The sequence below is a fragment of the Papaver somniferum genome, chromosome 5 (genome assembly GCF_003573695.1).
Source record: "Papaver somniferum cultivar HN1 chromosome 5, ASM357369v1, whole genome shotgun sequence".
In the NCBI taxonomy this organism is placed as follows: Eukaryota; Viridiplantae; Streptophyta; class Magnoliopsida; order Ranunculales; family Papaveraceae; genus Papaver; species Papaver somniferum.
The window spans coordinates 189605633-189622428 of NC_039362.1; the positions used below are offsets into that span (position 1 = coordinate 189605633).

At 36.9% G+C, this 16796-nt stretch overlaps 1 pseudogene; it reads left to right on the plus strand.

The window, feature by feature from the left end:
• The first annotated feature begins 12903 nt into the window (after nucleotides 1–12903).
• LOC113284882 lies at nucleotides 12904–13003 on the plus strand (annotated as a pseudogene).
• The last annotated feature ends 3793 nt before the right edge of the window (nucleotides 13004–16796 follow it).

The following is a 16796-nucleotide window of genomic DNA, read 5'->3' on the forward strand; positions in this document are numbered from 1 at the left end:
TCTTCGCGTTCTTCCTCTCCAGCAGCAGCAGAAACAATGTTTGATAAAACTCTGATTTATTCTTCTCTGGCTCTCCTCAAGTCCCCAAACTCTCGACACCCCTTCTATATGACCCAAACAATCTATTTGTATCAAAAATACCGATTAAATCTCTCCCAAATCTCTTTTCTTCTCTTCACGGCCAAGTTGCGGCAATTTCTTGTTTTAGAATTTCTACGCGTTTCTGAGATTTCCTTTTTATTCTAAACTCTTCCTTAGATAGATACAAATCTTTAGGAAGGTTTACATCACTTTAATCTCTCTAAAATTTCCTAAAACAGGTCACACACGTGACTTTCCATATTTTCTGTTGTGATAAAAATTCGTCGATTGAGCCCAGTCTAATCGATTTCAACACCCATATCAGATTCCTAGACCCATAAGGAGTCTATCCCATGAAAATCAGAGGTTTAATCGACCTCAAACTCCTCCAAATCAGGAACCCTAAAATCTGTTCTTCACTGCACCTACTTTCCCGCCAAAACTTGGTTTTTGAAATGTTGAAGATGGTTGCCCCTTATTAAGGAAGGGGTGCAATTAGCAGCTGCCTGGAAATGGGATGCCCCTTAGTAATTATGTTACCCCTTATCCAAAGTGAGAGTCTGAATAGTAAATGTCCTCCGGGTGCTTTCCGACAACTTTTCGAGCCAATTTTTTCCAAAAATGTTTATTAGCCAAAAATACCTACAAATAAATAAAACACCATAATAAGTACAAAAATGAGCCCTAACAATATATAGAATCGAGACAAATCGGACACAAAAATGTGTCTATCAAATACCCCCAAACCTATTATTTGCTAGTCCTCGAACAAAAATAAAATAGAAATAAAATCCTAACTCACTTTTGCAGGCATCGTCGATTGCATTTAGCGTATGCAATAAGCCTTTAAACCCCTAGGTGTCCCTAGTGGCGGAGTGTTGTCTCCGGAGGGCTTACCAGAGGTATACCCATAAAACCTTTATACTCCAGACCCTATCTATCTACACAGAACCTTGGAAGGAACTAAAGAATCTCCTTGGTTGGCATACTTATTGACTACACGAGGAAGTACCCTGATGCGAAATTCCAATTGTTGTACACGAGTTTGCACTCAAGCATACTAAAATTCATATATAAGTGACAGAGCTCTACTCAGAAAGTTGCACTATGGACATAAATATCCGGAGTCGAAACTAATCACATGGATAGCTCAAGAAGATGGATATATAAAAACATAGATGGTTTTGATGTTTACTAGGTGAACGGTGTTTCTCATATCTATCTGAAGGCCTCCGCCAAAATGAACCTATCCTAATGGACGGAGATACCGGTCTGACTAATATCAACACACTGGCATATACAAGGGTACCAGTGATTGATAATCCTAACTCTAGGTCAACACAACTGGCATATACAAGGGTTCCAGTGGTCGACTTTATTGAATTTATTCCAGTTGGTCTGATGGTCTGGTCTCTTTTCTTTTTTGTATCTCAATCACTCTAATTCACCCTAGCATTGTAACAACTTGAATCGTGATCCCCACCTAATCACTTAGAGAAACATAGTTTAAAAACAAAACAAAATAAAAATAGAAGTGAAAAGGACTCAACGAGATATGGTGAAACTATCATGTTATTTCTAACACCTGAGCTATGTGCTTTTATGAATAAACTCTTTAGATGTTTCCATCTAGTCAGATTGGTTCCTGAACTCCTACAACCAAAATGATTCCATTCACTTAGATTGGTTAGTGTCATCCTTAATAGGGATAAATTTCTAGGCTCTGGAGTTTATTTATTGCAACGAAAAGGTAACAAAAAGTTCTACCCCACCCCCAAACTTAAATCTAACATTGTCCTCAATGTTTCTAATCAAAGAACAGTACGAAAAATATAAGTAACATGAGGAAATAGTAAAGAGAGAAGTCGGAAAGATAGTACCTGGGTGAAGTGTAACCAAAAACCTACAAAAATATTATACAACATACAAAATCGCCTCGATGGTCAATCAAGGTAAACAGGGTCCTCCAGAGGGACCTCCTCAATATCACCTGTAGGAAAGCTCTAAAAAGGGCTTCAATCGCTGACCATTAACCTTCGCAGAACTACTACCATCTGGTGTCTCAATCTTAACAGTGCCATGAGGAAAAACAGTACGGACCACAAAAGGACCGGTCCACCGAGAGCGCAACTTCCCGGGGAATAGATGCAAACGAGTGTCATACAGAAGAAATTTTTGACCTGGAGAAAATGACTTTCGTAAAATATTCCTATCATGCACAAGTTTTATTTTGTTCTTATACTCCTTAGCACTATCGTATGCATCTCTACGAATCTCGTCCAACTCATTGAGCTGGAGCTTTCTTTGAGCTCCTGCCTTGTCAAGTGAAAAGTTTAAGTTCTTAATAGCCCAATAGGCTCGATGCTCTAACTCAACAGGAAGGTGACATTCCTTTCCAAACACTAAACGATAAGGTGACATTCCAATGGGTGTCTTAAACGCAGTACGGTAAGCCCATAAGGCATCAGTAAGCCTCGACGACCAGTCTTTCCTATTTGGATTAACTGTTTTCTCTAGAATACGTTTAATTTCCCTATTGGAAACCTCTACCTGACCACTAGTCTGAGGGTGATATGGGGTTGCTACTTTATGGGTAATACCGTATTGTTTCATTAAAAGAGAAAACGGTCTATTACAAAAGTGTGAACCTCCATCACTAATTATATCTCGCGGCGTACCAAAACGTGTAAGTATATTCTCTTTCAAAAACTGGACTACAACCCTGTGGTCATTCGTTTTACACGGAACCGCCTCAACCCACTTAGACACATAGTCTACAGCGACAAGTATGTAAAGATAACCAAACGAAATAGGAAATGGACCCATAAAATCAATGCCCCACACATCAAAGACCTCAATCACTAAAATAGGGTTCAAAGGAATCATATTTCTACGGGAAATGGTTCCTAACTTCTGGCAACGCTCACAAGAAACACAATGACTATGGGAATCTTTAAACAACGAAGGCAAGTAAAATCCACACTGCAAAATCTTAGCAGCAGTCTTCTTAGCATTAAAATGACCCCCACATGCATGTTCATGACAAAAGGAGATAATACTAGACTGGTCACTCTCAGATACACATCTCCTAATAATCTGGTCAAGACAATACTTAAACAGATAAGGATCGTCCCAAAAGAAATGCTTAACCGCGGCTAAAAACCTAGAACGATCTTGCTTACTGATGTGATTTGTAGATAGTGGTAAAAGTGGATCGATTCTCATACTTGTGAAGGATATTAATTCGACTTAAATCCTAATATTAAAATAGAAAACTCACTAAAAATTATAACAAACTCAATCAAAGATGATATCAATACTAAAACAAACACTGAGGCTAAGATTCTACTATTTTCCAAGTTCAAACTGATTAAACCAATACTTATATTTATGCAATTTTCTTGTTTAATTTGATTCTAAAATATTGCAACAAGTAGATTTTCAAAAGTAATAATTGTAAATACCAAGTATGAAGCATCAAAAGTCTTAAAACTAAGCATACTCCATCAAAATAGATCACAATCACTCAAATAAAAATCATATTCAATAATAGTTCAAGGAAAATAGTCATATAATTATTGCAAATAAAAAGATAAAATAGAATATACCACTTTTTGTGGGAAAAATAGCTTCCTCTATCGCCTCAGCAATGAGGTTTAGCTCCTCATATTAATCATGATCTCAAAATATGTGTTTGTTGCTCAAAAGATGATTAAAAGAGTGAAAAGTAATAACACAGACTGTTTGCAACAGTGTATTAGTGTTGCAAAACAGCTGTTACAATGGAACTGTTACAGAAAAACTGTTGCTTTGTCGCTGATTTTAAGACCCTAAAATAAGACTTCCCTGAACAGCTTAATGTTCTTCAGCTGTTAAACAGCGACACTTTTCTGCGACTGTCTACCGAGGGTCAATGTTCTTCGCGTTCTTCTTCTTCAACAACAACAGCAGCAGAAACAGAGTTTGGTAAAGCTCTGATTTCTTCTTCTCTGGCTCTCCTTAGGTTCCCAAACTCTCAACACCTCTTCTATATGACCCAAGACATCTATTTATATCAAAAATACCGATCAAATCTCTCCCAAATCTTCCAAAATCTCTTTCCTTCTCTTCACATCCAAGTTGCGACAATTTCTTGTTTTAGGATTTCTACGCGTTTCTGAGCTTTCCTTTTTATTCTAAACTCTTCCTTAGATAGATACAAATCTTTGGGAAGGTTTACAACATTTTAATCACTCTAAAATTCCCTAAAACAGGTCACACATGTGACTTTCCATATTTTCTTGTTGTGAGAAAAATCCGTCGTTTGAGACCATTCTAATCGATTTAAACACCCATATCAGATTCCTAGACCCATAAGGAGTCTATCCTATGAAAATCAGAGGTTTAATCGACCTCAAACTCCTCCAAATCACGATTGCCAAAACTTTTCTTCACTGCACCTATTTTCCCGCCAAAACCTGGTTTTTGAAATGTTGAAGATGGTTGCCCCTTATCCAGAGTAGGGGTGCGATTAGCAACTTCCTGGAAATGGGATGCCCCTTAGTAATTAGTTTGCCCCTTATCCAAAGTGAGAGTCCGAATATCAAATGTCCTCGGGGTGCTTTCCGACAACTTTTCGAGCCAATTTTTTCCAAAAATGTTTATTAGCCAAAAATACCTACAAATAAATAAAACACCATAATAAGTACAAAAATGAGCCCTAACAATATATAGAATCGAGAAAAATCGGACACAAAAATGTGTCTATCAAATACCCCCAAACCTATTATTTGCTAGTCCTCGAGCAAAAATAAAATAGAAATAAAATCCTAACTCACTGTCGCAGGCATCGTCGATTGCATTTAGCGTATGCAATAAGCCTTTAAACCCCTATGTGTCCCTAGTGGCGGAGTGTTGTCTCCGGAGGGCTTACCAGAGTTATACCCACAAAACCTTTTTACTCCAGACCCTAGCTATCTACACAGAACCTTGGAAGGCACTAAAGAATCTCCTTGGTTGGCATACTTATTGACTACAGGAGGAAGTACCCTGATGCGAAATTCCAATTGTTGTACACGAGTTTGCACTCAAGCATACTAAAATTCATATATAAGTGACAGAGCTCTACTCAGAAAGTTGCACTATGCACATCAATATCCGGAGTCGAAACTAATCACATGGATAGCTCAAGAAGATGGATATAGAAAAACATATATGGTTTTGATGTTTACTAGGTGAACGGTGTTTCTCATATCTGTCTGAAGGCCTCCGCCAAAATGAACCTATCCTAATGGACTGAGATACTAGTCTGACTAATATCAACACACTTGCCTATACAAGGGAACCGGTGATTGATAATCTTAACTCTAGGTCAACACAACTGGCATATACAAGGGTTCCAGTGGTCGACTATATTGAATTTATTCCAGTTGGTTTGATGGTCTGGTCTTTTTTTTTTTTGTATCTCAATCACTCTAATTCACCCTAGCATTGGTAACAACTTGAATCGTGAGCCCCACCTAATCACTTAGAGAAACATAGTTTAAAAACAAAACAAAATTAAAACAGAAGTGAAAAGGACTCAACGAGATATGGTGAAACTATTATGTTATTTCTAACACCTGAGCTCTGTGCTTTTATGAAAAGACTCTTTAGATGTTGCCATCTAGTCAGATTGGTTGCTCAACTCCTACAACCAAAATGCTTCCATCCACTTAGATTGGTTAGTTCCATCCTTAATACGCATAAATTTCTAGGCTCTGGAGTTTAATTGTGCAACTAAAAAGTTTCTCCTATACCCCCAAACTTAAATCTAACATTGTCCTCAATGTTCTAAAGATCAAACAAAAGCATGAACAAGGAGAAAATGTTACCATTTGAAGCAAAAGAGATAAGGAAAGATATTACCGTGTTGCATGAGAATGGGTTACCTCCCAAGAAGTGCTAAGTTTAATGTCTTTAGCCAGACTAAAAAAGGATTAGTCACCTTATAAAATCATAAAGTAATAGTCGCAATATCTGTGGGTCATCAAAACCAAATAGAGCTATCACAAGTAAAAGGAATCTGAAACATGCCAAGAAAATGAACAAATAAAGCACACCCTTGTCTAGTTTCCTGTTTAAGACATCTACATTTAGTTGTGGTTCAAGTTCAGGATCTATAACTGGGTCCAAATAAAATATTTTCATGGGTTGCATTTCCTCATAGGTTAGATCCAAATGTTCAGGTTCTAGAGTATGGAAAAACTCAAATTAAAACTTAGAAGCACATAATAATAACCTGAATAATTGAGGATCCTCTAAGTCAATCAGATTTGACTTACACAGCTGACTACAATGAGAGTGGTGATCTTCCTTAAACAAGTATGTCGACTCTAATCTCCTAAAGTAATTAGGTTTAGTCTCAAAACTTAATATTCGACACATTTGAAAATCAAACATTCCCACATTTGGAAGAAAAATATTTGGTGGGAAAACAAAGTCAATCTGGGTATCATAGCCTGGGTAAACCACATCAACCAGAGGATGGGTTTCTAATAACTGAAATTTCTTGTAGACATCACTAGGTTCAGGAAAACGTGTATAAAGATAATCTTGTAAAATGGTTGAGGCACATATGTCAAGTCCCAAGTGAGGGATCTCTGTAAGATCTAAAGGTAAGGCACAAGGAAAATGATAATCACCCCCAAACTTAGAGTTTTGGGTGTCTCTAGATAGACTAGCTACAATTTCCCTAATTTCTAGATCATCAGAATCCTGAAAATTTTCAATTGATTCTTCAAAGTCAGGTACATCCTCACTCATCTCGACGAGTTCATTTTCTTCTTCTAAGTCTATTGTTTCTAAATCGCTAGACTCAAAATATAATCGTTCCTCTAAACCATTATTAGCTTTGTAATCAAAAGGAAATATTACATCGTCTAAAACGGGGGTATCTCTAGTCAAATCCTCGTCCCTTTGAAAAGGTGAATAATTATTAAAATTATTTGGATTTGAACTAGAAATAATATTATTATTAAGCTCAGTTGGAGTAGCAAATTCCTGATCACTATGCCTATTTATTTCAAATTCTTCATCAACACTATCCTCATCATAATCATTATAATAACATGAAAATGGTTGAACCTCATCTAAACAAGCAGTGTAACCAATTTTATCCTCGTCATCCTGTGTATGCAAATAACTATCCTCATTTTCAAGGGTATTATTGGAGACACTGTATTGAAAATTAAGATTATTTCGAGTAATTCTTTCGTTCGTCTCAGCTATCAGCTTAAGGGATTCCTCTAAATAAAGTTTTCTTTCGTCATAAACTAAGTTATTCATCTCAGCTATCCTACGTGTCGACTCTTCTAATTTCCTGAGAGACTCTTCTAAAGGAGAAATATAAGAATTTTTCTCATATGACCGGTGCGTATGTGGATAGTAATTGGGCTCACCATTGTATGGACCATAATCTTCAAAAGGCTGATGTTCCCAACCACTATTCACACTATGGTCAAAGTAGTAACGTCCATTTTGAAACTCAGTCGGATATTCGTTGTATTGGCTATTGTAATACCAGTTCGACATTCTACTGCAGGGGTGTGAGTTGTCACACAAAATAAAACCCACTGACAGGGGATTCGCGGGTGGATAGAGTCTTACCTCCCGTACCAGACGGGCGATGAACCGTTAAAGTCGACTCTGGCCACCGACACCTATGTCAGTGTACGAACCCGAGGGGCCGAGACAGTATCGTAACTGTCGTCCTTCCCTGCAAACAGTTTATATTTAATTTTTAACCCTTCCTCAGGGTTTCAAAATAATAATAATGTCCAGTCCAAAAATAAAGTCCAAAAATAAAATTGTCCATAAAGGAAAAGAAAAATTACAAAAATAAAATCCTATTTACAGTTTCTAAAAATAAACAAAATAACTATATACAAAATTTTCATCTTCACACCTTTCGGATTCCTCTTTTCTTTCCTTCTTTGGCGATGCTTTCCTTTCATAATACTTTTTGTTTCCTTGTAGCTTCACTCCAAATCTGAAAAGAATCGAAAAATACCAAAACGTGTGAAAAAGAACAAAAAATAATAAAAATAAAATTAAGCCTAAAACAAATCTAAATATAAATCCCCGGCAGCGGCGCCAAAAATTGATGTGATTTGTAGATAGTGGTAAAAGTGGTTCGATTCTCAGACTTGTGAAGGATATTAATTCGACTTAAATCCTAATATTAAATTAGAAAACTCACTAAAAATTATAGCAAACTCAATCAAACATGATATCAATACTAAAAAAACACTGAGGCTAAGATTCCACTATTTTCCAAGTTCAACGTGATTAAACCAATACTTATATTTATGCAATTTTCTTGTTTAATTTGATTCTAAAATATTGCAACAAGTAGATTTTCAAAAGTAATAATTGTAAATACCAAATATGAAGCATCAAAAGTCTTAAAACTAAGCATACTCCATCAAAATAGATCACAATCACTCAAATAAAAATCATATTCAATAATAGTTCAAGGCAAATAGTCATATAATTATTGCAAATAAAAAGATAAAATAGAATATACCACTTTTTGTGGGAAAAATAGCTTCCTCTATCGCCTCAGCAATGGGGTTTAGATCCTCATATTAATCATGATCTCAAAATATGTGTTTGTTGCTCAAAAGATGATTAAAAGAGTGAAAAGTAATAACACAGACTGTTTGCAACAGTGTATTAGTGTTGCAAAACAGCTGTTACAATGGAACTGTTACAAAAAAACTGTTGCTTTGTCGCTGATTTTAAGACCCTAAAATAAGACTTCCCTGAACAGCTTAATGTTCTTCAGCTGTTAAACAGCGACACTTTTCTGCGACTGTCTACCGAGGGTCAATGTTCTTCGCGTTCTTCTTCTTCTTCAACAACAGCAGCAGAAACAGAGTTTGGTAAAGCTCTGATTTCTTCTTCTCTGGCTCTCCTTAGGTTCCCAAACTCTCGACACCTCTTCTATATGACCCAAGACATCTATTTATATCAAAAATACCGATTAAATCTCTCCCAAATCTTCCAAAATCTCTTTCCTTCTCTTCACGGCCAAGTTGCGACAATTTCCTATTTTAGGATTTCTATGCGTTTATGAGCTTTCCTTTTTATTCTAAACTCTTCCTTAGATAGATACAAATCTTTGGGAAGGTTTACATCGTTTTAATCACTCTAAAATTCCCTAAAACAGGTCAACACGTGACTTTCCATATTTTCTTGTTGTGAGAAAAATCCGTCGTTTGAGCCCATTCTAATCGATTTAAACACCCATATCAGATTCCTAGACCCATAAGAAGTCTATCCTATATAAATCAGAGGTTTAATCGACCTCAAACTCCTTCAAATCACGATTGCCAAAACTGCTCTTTAACTGCATTTTTTTCCCCGCCAAAATCTTTTTTTTTTGAATGTTGAAGATGGTTGCCCCTTATCCAGAGTAGGGGTGCGATTAGCAACTGCCTGAAAATGGGATGCCCCTTAGTAATTAGGTTACCCCTTATCAAAGTGAGAGTCCGAATAGCAAATGTCCTCCGGGTGCTTTCCGACAACTTTTCGAGCCAATTTTTTCCAAAAATGTTTATTAGCCAAAAATACCTACAAATAAATAAAACACCATAATAAGTACAAAAATGAGCCCTAACAATATATAGAATCGAGACAAATCGGACACAAAAATGTGTCTATCACTTACCCCAATGTTGAGGGGTTCGACGAGTAACAAGATAATTCACTATATTTGCATACCAAGGTGAAGAATCACACATAATCTCAAAGGGTAGGTTCCAGTTAGGTGCCTGGACTATCGGGGCAGTAGTGAGTAAAGGTTTAAGCTTCTCAAAAGCCTCTAAACAAGCATCATCAAAGACGAACTTAACATCTTTTGCAAGCAAATTGCAAAGAGATCTAGAAATCAAGCTAAAATCCTTAATGAATCAACGGTAAAAACCTGCATGCCCTAGGAATGACCTAATATCTTTTATGGTTTTGGGACCTGTAAAGTCTTAATAAGGTCAACTTTGGCTTTGTCTACCTCTATACCCTTTGAAGAGACGATGTGCCCTAACACAATTCCTGATTTAACCATGAAATGGCATTTTTCCCAATTAAGCACTAAATTTTTTTTCCTTACACCTAGTCAACACTAATGTCAAATGATGCAAGCACTCATCGAAAGATGAACCAAACACTGAAAAATCATCCATAAAGACCTCTAAAAACCGTTCTACCATGTCAGAAAATATGCTCATCATGCAACGCTGAAAAGTCGCAGGGGAATTACAAAGGCATGCGTCTATACTCAAAGGTACCAAAGGGACAGGTAAAAGTGGTTTTCTCTTGGTCTTTTGGGGAAATAACGATCTGATTATAACCGGAGTAGCCATCTAAGAAGCAATAGTGACTATGTCCAGCTAATCGCTCTAGCATTTGGTCGATAAAAGGAAGGAGAAAGTGATCCTTCCTTGTGACCTTGTTCAATTTCCTATAGTCAATACACACACGCCATCCCATGGTCACTCGGGTTGGGATTAATTCATTATTATCATTTTGGACTACAGTGATACCTGATTTCTTGGGGACAACCTGAACAGGGCTGACCCACTTACTGTCTGAAATTGGGTAAATAATACCCGCATCTAACAACTTAAGCACCTCTTTTCGAACTACCTCTTTCATGTTAGGGTTCAGTCGACGTTGCATCTCCCTAGAAGGTTTGGAGTCTTCCTCTAAATGAATCTGATGCATACACACAGTAGGACTTATACCCTTAATGTCTGCTATAGTCCACCCTAAAGCTTCCTTATTGTCTTGAAATACATTTACTAGCCTACTTTCTTGATCACTATCCAAATCGGAAGCTACAATCACAGGTAAAGTCTCATATGGGCCTAAAAACACATACTTTAGAGTATCAGGTAGTGGTTTAAGGTCCAACTTTGGGGGCTCTTCTAAAGAAGGAATTAGGGTAGTCTCGGAAACTGGTAACGGTTTGAACCTAGCTTTCCATCTATCAGTGTCTAACACATGGGTAGAATCTAATAGAGCTTTCACCTGTTCAATAGTGCTATCGTCGTCAAAATCTAAACCAAAATAGGATAGACAACTTTCTAATGGGTCTTCAGACAAAATGTTTGGTAATGACTCCTGAACTAAGGCTTCTATCATGTTCACTTCTTCAACACATGTGTCATCTAGCTCATAAGGTTGCTTACTGATATTAAAAATGTTCATCTCCATAGTCATATTACCAAAAGATAAACTCATCACACCATTTCGACAGTTAATGATCGCATTAGACGTAGCTAAAAATGGGCGACCTAAAATCACAGGTATCTGGTTCTCTGGGTCAGGGACAGGTTGGGGATCTAGGACCACGAAATCCACTGGATAAATAAACTTGTCGACCTCTCGATAACACCTCGAGGGATTTTAGCATACCTATCAGCTAACTGTAGTGTCATCTGAGTAGGTTTCATTTCACCAAGTCCTAGCTCTAAGTATACATGGAATGGCAATAAGTTCACACTGGCTCCTAAGTCAAGTAAAGCTTTTTCTACCCGGAAGTTACCTATTGTGCAATCAATGGTAGGAGAACCTGGATCTTTGTACTTTGGAGTTGTGGTGTTCTGAATGATTGAACTTACGTGACTAGCTAAAAAGGCTTTCTTATGGACGCTAAGTTTTCGCTTTCGCGTACACATATCCTTAAGGAACTTGGCATAAGCAAGAATTTTCCTAATTGCATCTAATAAGGGAAGGTTTATGGTAACTTGCTTACAAACCTCCACTATGTCATTAAAGTTCGATTCCTTCTTTGTTGGTACTAATAGCTGAGGAAATGAGGCTCTAGGCATAAAATCAGACCTTTCAGGAACCGAATTCACATCATCAGAAACTTTATCAGTCTCTTCAGCTACTGGTCCTGAGAGGTGATATCATGAGGGGTGAACTACAGTATGTTCACTATCGGTCATGGTTACCTTATTGTCTACAACTCTACCATTTCTAAGGGTTCTAACAGCATTCAATTGATTCGATGGTTTTGCACCTAATTCATGAACTCCTCTAGGGTTGGGTTGTGTTTGACTAGGAAACCTACATTTTTCTCTCAAAGAATCACTTATCAGACCAACCTGGGTTTTTAACTCGGAAATAGCATGACTATTTTCTTGTCCTATCCTGTTACTAGCTTGTAGACTCTGTTCTACGGATAACTGAAATATTGCAGTTTGCTGAGTTAACAAGGCTAGAGATTCCTCTAAACTTAGGATTTTCTTATTTGACTGATTCTGAAACTGAGCTAGTCCTGAAAGATTCTTAGTATAACCAAAACCCGGGGGAGCATTACAATTACTAAACCGACCTTGATTTTGGCCCTTAGACCACGAAAGGTTCAGATGGTTTCTCCAACCAGGATTATAGGTTTCTGAATATGGGTCAATCTTTTGACGGTTATCAAATCTAGTGTTATTATAAAGAGCATTGGCATGCTCTTCAATAATCTGGCCTTCCCAAAAAGGATCCACTCTACCACTAGCCTGGCCCACTTCTAAGGCTTCTAACCTTTTTGCTATAGCAACAATTTTGACATCTGATTCATTGCCTCCTTACACTCTATTAACGTTTCCTCTACTTAAAAGAATTGTTTTCTGGGGTGCCCTACTATTTTCCCATTGCTTGGTTTTTTCGGCGATTTCATTAAAAAATTCCATCGTTGCATCAACAGTTTGGTTTTCAAATCCACTAGTGCATAGAGACTCAACCATGGTCGTTGTGGAATAATCTAAACCCTCATAAAGGATCTGAACTAGCCTAACCTTTTCTAAACCATGATGAGGACACTGGGATAATAAATCATTAAACCTTTCCAAATACCTATATAAAGATTCTCCCTCTTGTTGTGAAAATGTGCATATTTGCGTCCTAATACACGATGGTTTGTGCCTAGGGAAAAACTTATTGAAAAAGGCAGATGTAAGTTGTTCATATGTCTCAATTGACTCGGAGTCCAAACTATACATCCACGACTTGGCCTTATCTTTCAGGGAAAATGGGAATAACCTAAGTTTCAAAGCATCATCATCTAAGCCTCTAATTCTTAGAGTACTACAAATTTCCTCAAAATCCCTAACATGGTAATAAGGGTTTTCATTTTCTTTCCCTAAAGAAATTGGGAGCATCTGTAAGGTCCCAGGTTTCAGTTCATAGGGTGCCTCCGTTTCAGCTAACTTAATATACGAAGGACGAGTAGTCCTAGTTGGATTCAACAAAGATTTCAAAGTTGCCATTTCTGGTGCTATCGGAGCAACAGAGATTCTCTCCTCAGTCAAAGGACGTTCAAAAACAGACTCTTCAAAAGTCGGACTTTCTAGATTAAGGTAATCGAGACGCTTCAAACTACTAGGTTTCTCTTTAACAAATCTACCTAGTGCGTCTCTTTTACGTTCAGGCATACAATAGAATTTTCCAAATTGGAAGGGTAAGCAAACACAGATTAAGGCCGACTCAACCAAATAAAACCTATTGATTTCTAGCAAACAAAAAGCATGATGGCTCCACTTAGATTGTTTCTACACCAGCTTCTAATCCTTCGAACGGGAATTCGTTACAATTTAAGAAAACCCCTCTGGAATCAATCAGAGTTAATGTAAGTTGAATAACGGCGATGGAAGCTCGGTGGAGCTTTGATACCCAAGGCCTCACCGGTATTACAAGGCGGTGCAGTCACGCATTCAACTTACAGAAACTGTCAAGAACTTCGAAGTATGCTTAAAAGAGTAACCAATATTTTTCGAATGACTTTCCTGTTAAGCTCGTTACCCTATCGGTCTCGTTCTAGTCAAAATTTTAGGCTTAGGTTCGCGCAGGTTACGTGTTCCTAAAACGGGCAAGAAGAGAACGGTGATGAAATCCGAATCCTTATCTTGTATGGCCAGGCCTTTTCCTTTACTAGAAAAATAAATGTCTGTATTCAGTCCTCAACATATATGCATACGAAGGAGTCCAGTAACTCGCTGACAGGGGATTCGCGAGTGTTTTCCAGACGGGGGATGAATCGGTTGTAGTCGACTCGGGCCACTGACTCCGATGTCTAGTGTACGAACCCAAGGTGCAGAGACAATATCGTAATTGTACTCCTTCTCTGCAAACAGTTTATATTTAAAGTACCCTTTCGTAGGGTAATAAAAAAAATAATGTCCCAAAGTCCAAAAGTCCAAAAAAATAAAGAAAAATTACAAAAATAATAAATCCTAATACAATTATTTTTTTAAAAAAGAAGATAAACAAACCCTAAACTAAAATTGTCTTCTTTTCTGTTCTTTTTGCTTTAATCTTTAGCTCCAAGTCTTTATGAAATCACCAAACTCTTTGGCTCAATTTTCTTTATGATCCAGAACCTGTAGACACAAGATAAATACCCAAAAACATAAAAAAAAAATAAAAAAAAAATAAAAAAAATCTAAAACCCTAAAAACAAGTCCGCGTCGGCGGCGCCAAAAATTGATGTGATTTGTAGATAGTGGTAAAAGTGGTTCGATTCTCAGACTTGTGAAGGATATTAATTAGACTTAAATTCTAATATTAAAATAGAAAACTCACTAAAAATTATAGCAAACTCAATTAAAGTTGATATCAATATTAAAAGAACACTGAGGCTAAGATTCCACTATTTTCCAAATTCAAAGTGATTTAATCCAATATTTATATTCATGCAATTTTCTTGTTCAATTTGATTCGTACTATTGCAACAAGTAGATTTTCAAAAGCAATAATTGTAAATACCAAGCATGAAGCATCAAGAGTCTATAAACTAAGCATACTCCATCAAAATAGATCACAATCACCCAAATAAAAATCATATTCAATAATAGTCCAAGGCAAATAATCATAATAATAATTGCAATAAATTAAATTAAATAGATTGTACCGCTTTTTGTTGGAAAAATAACTTCCTCTATCGCCTCAACAATGGGGTTTAGCTCCTCATATCAAAAACAGGTTCAAAATAATAAATCATGGCTCAAAAGGTGGTTTTATTGAAGAGAATTTATAAAAAAAAACAGATCTGCAACGGTGTATAAATGTTACAGAAGTCACCGTTACAGTTGGTGTTGCAATACTGAAGATATACGTTACTAAACAACTGTTACAGGATCAGAAATTTAAGACCCTAGAATACGACTGTCCTGCACAGCTTAATGTTCTTCAGCTGTTAAACAACGACACTGTTCTGCGACTGTTTCCCGTGCGTCAATGTTCTTCGCGTTCTTCCTCTTCAGCAGCAGCAGCAGCAGAAACAGAGTTTGATAAAACTCTGATTTCTTCTTCTCTGGCTCTCCTCAGGTCCCCAAACTCTCGACACCCCTTCTATATGACCCAAACAATCTATTTATATCAAAAATACTGATTACATCTCTCCCAAATCTTCCAAAATCTCTTTCCTTCTCTTCACGGCCAAGTTGCGGAAATTTCATTTTTTTAGAATTTCTACGCGTTTCTGAGCTTTCCTTTTTATTCTAAACTCTTTCTTAGATAGATACAAATCTTTGGGAAGATTTACAACACTTTAATCTCTCTAAACTTCCCTAAAACAGGTCACACACGTGACTTTCCATATTTTCTGTTGTGATAAAAATCCGTCGATTGAGACCAGTCTAATCGATTTCAACACCCATATCAGATTCCTAGACCCGTAAGAAGTCTATCCTATGAAAATCAGAGGTTTAATCGACCTCAAACTCCTCCAAATCAGGAACCCTAAAATATGTTCTTCACTGCACCTACTTTCCCGCCAAAACTTGGTTTTTGAAATGTTAAAGATGGTTGCACCTTATCCAGGGTAGGGGTGCGATTAGCAGCTGCCTAGAAATGGGATGCCCCTTAGTAATTAGGTTACCCCTTATCCAAAGTGAGAGTCCGAATAGCAAATGTCCTCCGGGTGCTTTCCGACAACTTTTCGAGCCAATTTTTTCTAAAAATGTTTATTGGCCAAAAATACCTACAAATAAATAAAACACCATAATAAGTACAAAAATGACCCCTAACAATATATAGAATCGAGACAAATTGGACATAAAAATGTGTCTATCAACTTTCAACAGAATCAACTAGACAGTCAAACTGAATCTTATGAAAAGTATATCAAAGAGTTCTATCTCAATTTCTTGATTCAATCCTCACTCAAACAAATAGGAATTTATGAGCCTGATTGAATACAGGAGAAATCACTTGAACGGTACCAATGACCAATGTTCAAGGATCAATCAATTTCAATCAACAAACAAAGGTTGGATTTACCAACTGATCGATTCAACACACAACCTGTGATATTTCAATTATATAACAAAATATAATGCAGAAAAGAAATAACACATACACCAGAAGTTTTGTTAACGAGGAAACCGCAAATGTAGAAAAACCCCGGAAGCTAGTCCATATTGAACACACACTATATTAAGCCTCTACAGACATTAGCCTACTACAAACTAACTTTGGTATGTACTGCAGTTTAACCCCAATTAATCTCACATTAATTGAAGGTACAGTTGCGCTCCTTACGTCTTTGATCCCAGCAAGATACTACGCACGTGATTCCCTTAGTTGATCTTGTTAGAATTTATGTTGGTTTAGCAACAAATCAGGCTTAGCTAAGTTAATCTATGATTAATTCTAATCTAAATTGGATTAAGTACATACCAGATTAAGGAAAGATTAGA